This window comes from Pogona vitticeps, chromosome 1 (genome assembly GCF_051106095.1).
Source record: "Pogona vitticeps strain Pit_001003342236 chromosome 1, PviZW2.1, whole genome shotgun sequence".
In the NCBI taxonomy this organism is placed as follows: domain Eukaryota; kingdom Metazoa; phylum Chordata; class Lepidosauria; order Squamata; family Agamidae; genus Pogona; species Pogona vitticeps.
This window is the reverse complement of record NC_135783.1, coordinates 352,177,466-352,186,710: the sequence shown is the minus strand read 5'-3', so window position 1 is coordinate 352,186,710 and position 9,245 is coordinate 352,177,466. Positions and strand designations below refer to the sequence as shown.

At 48.4% G+C, this 9,245-nt stretch overlaps 1 long non-coding RNA gene across 1 annotated transcript; it reads left to right on the top strand.

Annotated features, from left to right (window-relative positions):
• Nucleotides 1-3,181: 3,181 nt before the first annotated feature.
• On the top strand, nucleotides 3,182-8,937 carry LOC144589166 (uncharacterized). Its single transcript, XR_013545106.1, has 3 exons — nucleotides 3,182-3,623; nucleotides 5,382-5,527; nucleotides 7,407-8,937. It is a non-coding gene; the product is annotated as an uncharacterized LOC144589166 (long non-coding RNA).
• Nucleotides 8,938-9,245: the final 308 nt, after the last annotated feature.

Here is a 9,245-nt window from a genome sequence, read left to right as displayed (position 1 = left end):
AGCAAGCTTCCTTCCTGCTTGGTATAAATGAGTTTCCCATGGCAGGCCGAGGGGAAATATGTCACTCTGACCAGCAAAGCAGATAAGCACATGTGCATCAAGCAAACCCAACTGGACGGCAAACTTTGGCTTCTCCGAGGGGGCCACGGAAGGTTCGCCAGCTTCTGTGCTCCTTTAAGTGAGATTTCAGATCCCAGAATCCGCCCCGGGACAAAGGTGAGAAGTTGAGCCCGTCTCGGGTCTGGCTCCAGAGTAAACATCTAGGACCCGAGGCCACGTTATCCTCCTTTGCGGCTGCAGGGGCTACAGGAAGACAGGCCACCCCTTTAATTAGCAAGCAATTGACCGAAGCCTTGGCTAACGTCCCGTTCGATTGCGACTCACAGACCCCCCCAAAAGAGAAATAAGCTTGATCCCAAGAATGTTCTGCTGGATTTCTTCTGCTAATGTGCTCTCAAGATCTACATAGTTGGTCTGAGTATCTCCGAAATATTTGGCATCCGTCGGCCGACTTCCTTCGGCATTTCACTTCAGCGTTCTCGTTTCTTTTGAGGATGTATTTGGGAGGGACCATGCTTTTCTTACAGGGATATTGTTCTTGGTCACGTGATTGATTGATTGATTGATTGATTGATTGATTGATTGATTGATTGATTGATTGATTGATTGATTGATTGATTGATTGATTACTTACTTACTTACTTACTTACTTACTTACTTACTTACTTACTTACTTACTTACTTACTTACTTATTTATTCAACTTACGTGCCACCCTCACTACCCAAAGGTCTCTGGGCGGCTTACAACAATTTGAATACAATAAAAAGACAAAACAATTAAAATACCATTATAAATACAGTGCTCTAAAAATGGCCATCTGTTGATATTATATCAATTAAAAGCCTTCTGGAACAGGAAGGTTTTGACCTGGCGCCGAAATGTCATCAGCGTCGGCACCAGACAAATCTCAAGTCGGGAGGGCGTTCCATAGTCTGGGGGCAGCTGCCGAAAAGGCCCTTTGTCTACAAGCCGTCCCTCTTACCTCCTTAAGGGACGGCTCTTTCAAAAGTCCCCCCTGGCTAGATCTTTACTGCCGGGTAGGCTCATATGGAAGCAGGCGGTCCTTCAGGTATCCAGGGCCCAAGCTGTTTAGAGATTTATATGTCAAAACAAGCACTTTGAATTGGGCCCGGGCAGCAACTGGTAGCCAATGTAACATACAGAATCGGCTTGATATGTTCCCTGGCGGCCACACCACTCACCAGCCGCGCCGCTCGATTCTGGACCAGTTGCAGTTGCCGGACCGTCTTCAAAGGCAGCCCCACGTAAAGCGCATTGCAGTAATCTATATGGGATGTTACCAGTGCATGTGTAACTGTCATGAGACTCCGCTCGTCCAGGTAGGGCCGTAGCTGGTATAGTTTCCGCAGCTGGAGGAAGACGCCCCTGGCCACCGAGTCCACTTGGGCTTCCAGTGTTAGACTGGGGTCCAGGAGCACCTCCAGGCTGCAGACCCTGTCCCTTAGGGGGAGTGTAACCCCAGATCTTTCATTTAGCAGAACTGATGCTGGGGGACAGAAGACCTGTTATTCATCCACCCCTCTTTATGCCACCTATTCACACTTTATGACTGGCATGGACAGAGAAGTCGGTCTCGCTATGTGAAGCAGAGCTTGGAAATGTAGATTTTCAAATGCAAGGCATTTGGGAAGCGACCCACTCGGGAGAGCTGTTTAAAAAACACTGTGGCAGGTCTCCACTGCGGAAGGGGTCCTCCCTGGCCCCCTCCTGGTAGTCCACTGCCTGAGGCAGCTATGTCACTCCCTCTTTGCTACTGGGTCTGGAAAAGGGACATGGTGGCGCTGTGGGTTAAACTGCAGAAGCCTCTGTGCTTCAAGGTCGGAAGACCAGCCGTCGTAAGATCGAATCCATGCGACAGAGGGAGCTCCCGTCGCTTGTCCCAGCTCCTGCCAACCTAGCCGTTCGAAAGCATGTAAAAAGGCGAGTAGATAAATAGGTACCACCTGGGTGGGAAGGAGACGGCATTCTGTGTTTAGTCGCGCTGGCCACGTGACCCCAGAAACGGTCTTCGGACAAACGCTGGCTCTACGGCCTGGAGACAACTGGACTAAATGTCAAGGGGGACCTTTATCTTTACATGGAAAAGTGTGTAAAAGGGGTGTGAGGAATCTCTGCTCCACGGGTTAAATGTAGCTCAAAGGAGTTTTCTCCAGCTAAGCGGTGAGAGTTGTGTTCTTCTCTTTTCAGACAAGCCCCAAATTCTCTCGGCGAAAGTGGCTTGGAAATTGTGAGAGTTGCCATTCAAAAAGCAAAGCAAAGTGTGCTGCTTATATCCGGCCCCATAGCACTTCAAGCACTCTCTTGGGGGGGGGGTGTTTACAATTTAATTATGCAAGCTACAGTACATGTTGCCTCTCCAGCAAGCTGTGTCCTCATTTTACCAACCTTGGAAGGACTGAGTCAACCTTGAGCTGGCTACCTGAACATTTTGGGATCAAACTCAGGTCTCGAGCAGAGTCTTGACTGCAGCCCTGCAGTTTAACCACTGTGCCACGAGGCTCCTTTTCCAAGCACTGTATCAATCCAAGCAAAAAGTCACTTTTCTGAGCTCTGTATTAATCCCAGCAAAATCTCCACTTTGACTACGTTACGGTCAGTCCGTCTTGCATCATCTCCTCCTGAAACAACAGTTTCTGCTAAGTCAATCTCGAGAAGAGGAGAAAGGGGGGAGGAGCAGTAAGGCTGCTTTTACCATATGAATAAAAGAGACAAGATGGAAGAAACATGAGGACATAAGGACAGCTGTCAAACCCAGATCTGTGCGAAATTTCATTCTAGCACGACAGTAAATATATATATTTTTAAAGAGATCTTTGATGATTCAGAATAGGTGCAATATTTTAAAAAGGGCAGCAAACAGGTAGGTAGAAACCTTTTTAAAAAAGCAGCCTAGGGATAGAAAAAGCGATCGCCCCGATTCACCCCCTTCTTCTCGCCTTTCCTTGCTCAACATCTGCGTATGAACTTATCCAGGTCTTGCATCAAATTCTTGAACGGCTGCCAGAGTTATCCTACGAGGTAAGAGGGAGTGGCCGCTGGCCGATGCCAACAGATCATCGTTTGCCATATAAACAAAGAGGAGCCGGTGGGAAGGGCGCCAAGCGGACAAGGGCGACGGGGCCGGCTGGCACTCACTCCGAGCCGAGCGTGGTTTTACCTAGAATTCTAAATCCGTTGGCACAAAACCTTCCTCGCTCTTTATAGCTGTGTGTGACCTTCAGACCACGGATGTCGGCTACGCCAAGGAACACCCGCTCTGTGGTTAAAGAGACCAGAGGTTGGAGAAGAAGTGAACTTTCGGGACTGTTACTTTTAAAGTGGTCCTAAATGTTGGGGGATTCTGGGCTCTGTAGTTCAAATTATTATTATTATTATTTTAAAAAAAGCAGCTGGCTGCTACATAAAGGATTGTTTTTTAAAAATGAGCAGATGATGGCGACATATGTCAAAGTCACCAACCCCGGGCACCAGAGCAGATACCAAATTTAAACCTTAATCCGGGATCTTAATTCCAATCGGCCGAAGTCTGAAAGGCCCCAGGTAAGGAGACTTTTCTCCCATCACCTTCATCCATTTGAACTGCAGAGGCTGGAGGGGTTCAACTGGGGAATCTTCTGCTTGGGGGAAAAAAGGTGGGCCCTCCTCCCGAATCGAGGGGGCCCACCGGAAATGCCAAGGGAGGCATGGTTTCACGTTTCTCTCTGTCTAGCCAGCCATAAGGACTAGAAGCATGGCTCTTCTGTTAGGAGTTCCAAGAACTCTTATTTCCAGATGGCCGGCTGGAAAGTTGGGCTTACCTGTTGCAGTTAAAGCCAACAAGCTCGTGGTTCGCAAAGACTTTCAGGTTTCAACTGGCGTACATATATGTGAAGTGGAGCATGCTCCCTCAAATGTAGCCCGTGAAAATCTACACTAAATCAGATTGGGCAGCCACAAAATCCTTGTTGGTTCTGCTGCTACCGATCAACAAACCTACCAACCAGAAATTTCTCTAAGTGGAACGGTAACTGGCTGGATAGCTCAGTGAGGTCTCCGGACGGGGAGCCAGAGGTTGGGAGTTCGATTCCTCCCCTGTGCCTCCTGGGAGAAGAGCCAGCCTAGGTAGCCTTGGGTCAGCTGCACCATCCCAAGGCTGCCCCCTAGAGGGAGGAAATGCTAATACACCTCTGAGTATTCCATTCTTGGAATACTCAGAAAACCCTGAAAAGGGCTGCCATAAGTTAGAATTGACTGGATAGCACATGATTATTTGCTGGCTGGAGAGCTCAGTGGTTGAGGTCTCTGGTGGTGGAGCCTGAGGTTGGGAGTTCAATTCCTCCGCTGTGCCTCCTGTGAGTAGAGCCAGCCTGGGTGGCCTTGGGTCCCAGAGCACCCCTAGAGGAAGGGAAGGGTAAAGCACTTCTGTCCATTGTATTCTGCATCTGGAAAACCCCTGAAAGGGGTCATCACATGTCAGAATCGACTTCACGGCACATGGTGATGATTTATTATTATAAGAGTAATTATTGGAAGTGGGGCATGAAATAGCCACAGTATCTCTTTTTAAAAGTAATTTTTCCAGGCTTAGATTATGGCATAGGGAAACCTTGGAAGTGTCATTTTGACCTCAGCTACCAGCTGTTGCTGGAGAGGAAAAAAGCACCAGGGTTTGAGAGGGATCTCAAGAAGAAATTTTTTTTTAAACCACTTTTTACTATATTTATTTATTTTTTGCATCCTATGAATATATGAAGTGCTGCCTTTGGTTAAAGTCCAGATTCTGCACCGCTTAGATCTTCAGAGGGCAGAGCCGTGTGGCTGAGTCCGTGGCTAAAATCCAGGAATAAGCTGCAACTGGAATACGGCCATCGGATCCGTGAGGATTTGGTGAAGTCCGCTCCTCTGTAAGCTCCATAGATTCAAATGGGTCTACTCTAGTTGCCCTCCCTGGTGCTGTGGCCACCTATTCCATCCTACTGATGGATTTCAGCCACTGAGACTGAGGAACAAATTAGGAAGGTGCAGCTTTGATCCTTTATAATAATACCTCTTTGCTATCCGGTTGATTCTGATTTACGGCAACCCTTTCCAGGGTTTACTAGGTGAAGAATGCACAGAAGTGGTTTGCCTTTCCCTTCTTCTGGGACCTCCCTTCGGTCACTGTGCAGCTCGCCCAAGGCTATACAGGCTGCCTCTTCTCCCAGGAAGGTGTAGCGGGGACTTGAACTGGCCAGATTCCTAAACCGCTGAGCTCTCTAGCCAGCGGTTTGTTTCCTTCCCTATAAAATAATTTCTCAGGTCTCTTTCCATATGTTCCAGCTTGGCACGCCATGAAGTAAAACCGAGAGAGCCGTTGCGAGAAGAAAACCAACCCCCAAGAAAAAAAACAAACAAGAAAACAGACGGAATAAAATAGCGGAAAGCAAACAAAACTGTCCAGCTGTCCTGCAGGCCAAATGGAAAAGGTGGGTTTTGCAGCCAGAGACTCTCTCTCTCTCTCTCTGTCCCCATGTCACTCGAACAAAAAAGCCCAAACAGGAAGCTTTTCTAAGAGCGTCAGACCTTCCCACATGCTGTGCTTGGGGCTGCAGCTATTTAAGCTGGGTGACATCACCCAGACATGGCCATGGCTGTCCATCCTCACCATTTACATCTGTTTCTGTCCGGAGCCTGTAATGGACTGGACGAAGGTGAGCCTTAATCCAGAGGTGGCTTCTGGTCAGCTGAAGGGCAGCTCAGGGGATCGGGATTCAGCCTGGGCTGGGTGGGGTTACACTCCCCCCCCCAAAAAAAGTAAGGTTTGCAGCTTAGATGTGTTCCTGAATTCAATCCCGAGTTAGGAATGCCCGGATCTCAGCTGTGGCCGGGAATGCATGTGCACAGTTAAAGCTGGTGTGCCAGTTGCCCCTGTTCCGGGAAACGTTTGAGCGAGCGACAGAGACACAGGCCTTAGTTACATCCCGACTAGATTACTGCCATGCGCTCCACCTGGGGCTGCCTTTGGAGACTGTTCAGAAACTGTATCTGGTCCAAAAGAGTACACAGCCAGGTTGCTGACTAGAGGCAGTGTGAAGAGCACCATGGCAGGGATACCCCTGTTGGCGGGACGTCTCACTCCCGCCCAGGGCCCAGACTTGCCACCAAGGTAACTCTAAAAAGCTCAAGGGGTCTGGAGTCCCGGAGGGTAAACAGGGGGATTCAGGAAGGGAGGAGACACCCCACGCCCGGGAGACTGGGTCCCTCTAAATGAGGCCCTGCCAATGGAAATGGCACTGGAGGCCCCTGGAGAAGGGAGACCGTCCCTAGAAGAAAGGGGAGAGGTGTTTTGCCCTTGGTGCACGGGGGATAGAAGAGCAGCATTGCCACCAGAACCCCAGACAAGAGAGCCTGCCGGGAGCAGGGCGGTCGGACTGAAGAGGCCAGAGGTACCGAGTTCGGTTTCAGCCATTAAAGTGAAGGAGGATCCAGATGAAGGGACTGGGGTGGGGAGAGGATGCTCAGGAGGACCTGCCAGAAACATATTGGGTCAAGGAGCCCTCAGAGCTCCTGGGGAAGGGGATTATATCCCTGGAGAGGGAGCCAAGTGCCATCAAGCCCCCAAAAAGGGAATGTGAAAAACTCCAAACCCCAGTCTCATCCTGTCGTACCCATCATCCTAGCGGGCAGGGGAGGAGGGGGGAGATACAGCATCTGTCATCCAGAGAGGCTGAGAAGAATGGAGGCTAAAACTAGCAAATGGACACAGAGAGAGACACAGAGAAAGAGAGAGAGAGAGAGAGAGCTTTACTGGGGGTGGGTTTATATCAACGGAGCCTTGGGGTTGGTGTAGAAACCAATGAACAACCAACTTCCTTGGGGCAGAACACAAACCTTCGTGTAAAGGGAACAAAAAGCTATAGACACTGGCAGATGGCGCATACACCTCACTTGGCGGAGGGGGCACTTAAAGGTTTTATAAATCTGTTGATTCCGTGGATGAGGAATTGACTTGCTGTCAAGTCAGATTTAAGCCTCACCAGTTACTCAACGTGGAGTCAACTCAACTCCCCCCCCCCAATTGTTCAGACTCGATTCGTGACTTGGAACCTGCCAACTCTTCCCTCTTTCTGGGGGGAAAGCATGTTTTTAATAGGGACTCAGACTTGGGACTTGCCAACGTCTCTAGTCGATGGTTGCACCTCTCCCAGTTCTGGTTTGAGAGACTGGGAGAGGCTTTTTTGGGCTGAGGTGACTGTCAATCTATCCAGCACCAACCTATCGTTTCCTTCTCCCTCTGAATTCAAAGAAAGTCCCACCTCTGTGCTGAGTGTTCTGTTTCCCTCTCCTTTGTCTGTTGTCATCCAGAGGAGGGGCAAGATCTGTTCTCGATCATCCCAGAGTGCAGGACACACAACCATGGGCTCAAGTGACAGGAAGTCAGATTTCGGTGGAATATCAGAGAAAACTTTCTAGCTGTTAGAGCAGTACGACAACGGAACCGATGACCTCAAGAGGTGGTGAGCGCTCCAATCCTGGAGGCATTCAAGAGAGATAATCACCGGGTAGACACGCTTCGATTGTATTCTTGCCTTGAGCAGGGCGTTGGACTTGATGGCCCTTGTAGGCCCCTTTCCAATTTTCTATGATTCTATGATTCTAGTCAGTTTTATCAGTTGGTTAGCATGCTGTTCACTGTTCCTGACTGTAAGTAATGAAACCTTTTTTTAATTTTTAACTCTACAAATATCTCAGAATGAGTTATTGAGACTTTAAGTGCCAGTTAATACAAAATGGGTGGGCTGTTTGAGGAATTTAAGCTAGTCTCCTCTATGAGTCTCAATAATTCTGCTGTGTATCAAAAGGAGAGTTTTAATCAGAAATTGACAACTCTGCAACAAAAACTGGGGCTGAAAAGAACTGGATCGGTTACCATTTTGAATTGCAGTAGGGCTTCGTGTCATGAGCGATGACAGGGTCTGAAGGCAGATTTGATTCATTTTCACTCAACTGTGTAGTTTTTGGCCCTTGCTTTATCCCCCCCATTCACTTTATGTGGTTGATGCTCTTGGGAAGGAAAGGATGGGAAGTCCAAGATTTGTCAGAGGGTAGCAAGTAAACCAAAATTTGAGGTATTTACAGGGAGTGAAATAAGCACAGAACATTTGAGGAAGGTTTTGGTCACCGATGGGATGAACGAAAGCATTGGCCGCACTGACTGCCAAGCGAAACCAGGGTTAGAAAGAACATCCTGTCATTACCTCGGAAAGTGTTTTGGTCACAGCCGACATGGGAAATGGAGAGATCCAGATTTCTACGTGTCTCGGGGCAGCTAAGAATGCAGGGTCTTTACGCCAACGAACCAACGTGGTGCTCCAAATTGTTCCAATTAAAAACAGCACCACTTATATAACTCTTCCACAGCTAGAGACAACTTGGAATTTCTGCCTGCAATTCTTGACCGTTGCATCTGTGGGAAGAGAAAACCCAGTCAATACTGTAGTAAGGGGCTCAAGCTGTAAGAAGCCAGATGGAGGTTATCAGGGGAAAAAAAACTTTGTAACTGCTGGAGCAGTATGACAACAGAACCCATGACCTCAGGAGGTGGTGAGCGCTCCAAAGCTGGAGGCATTCAAGAGAAAATGGGACCACCTTTTGTCTGATCTGCTTTGACTTGAATTCCTGCCTTAAGCAGGAGGGGTTGGACTAGATGGCCTTCAAGGCCCCCTTCCCATCCAGTCCTTCTATGCTTCCATGATTTGATGAAAACAGTGGACATTATTGGTGATTTGAGGAAGGAGACCCTTGTAGGTCATGAGGGTGGTCATCTCACATCTAGGTGATAATCAGTTTTTCTGGCAGATGCCATTTGTATTTCCTACGATGCTGCTTAAGAAGGGTGCGATCATGCACTGCTCTTGCCAGACGGTGCTTCTGCTGGGCAATCAACTCCTAGCCTAGCAGCAGGTGAAGTAATCCTCTTGAGCTCTCCCCAACAACCCCCCCCCCGACCGAATCTTCTTTTCTCAAACCATAAAAAACTGTGACTGTTTTCGCACTGGGAAAGGTCACAATGCTCCCTCCTCATGTCCAAATCATTCCCTAACTGAAACACCGCCATACTCCAAAATTTACACTTTTGGCAAGACAATTCTTCTGTTTTAAAAATAATTAAAAATGCACCCAGGAGTGTACAAAAATTTACAA